The sequence below is a fragment of the Mus caroli genome, chromosome 9 (assembly GCF_900094665.2).
Source record: "Mus caroli chromosome 9, CAROLI_EIJ_v1.1, whole genome shotgun sequence".
NCBI lineage: Eukaryota > Metazoa > Chordata > Mammalia > Rodentia > Muridae > Mus > Mus caroli.
Window position 1 is genome coordinate 115,407,932 of NC_034578.1, and position 204 is coordinate 115,408,135.

Consider the following 204-nt stretch of genomic DNA (forward strand, 5'->3'; position numbering starts at 1 on the left):
ACCTGCCTCTGCCTCCCGAGTGCTGGGATTAAAGGCGTGCGCCACCACGCCCGGCTGAGATCCAACAATTCTTACTGTTATAGGCTTTACAGGTAAGAAGTCTTGAGTTAAGGGGGGAGGTCTCTGAGCTCAGTGGGTTCTCTTCGTTTAAGAGGCTAGTGAAGGTCTAGATAAAATGTAAGATGTGGTCTCTGCGGGAGCAGG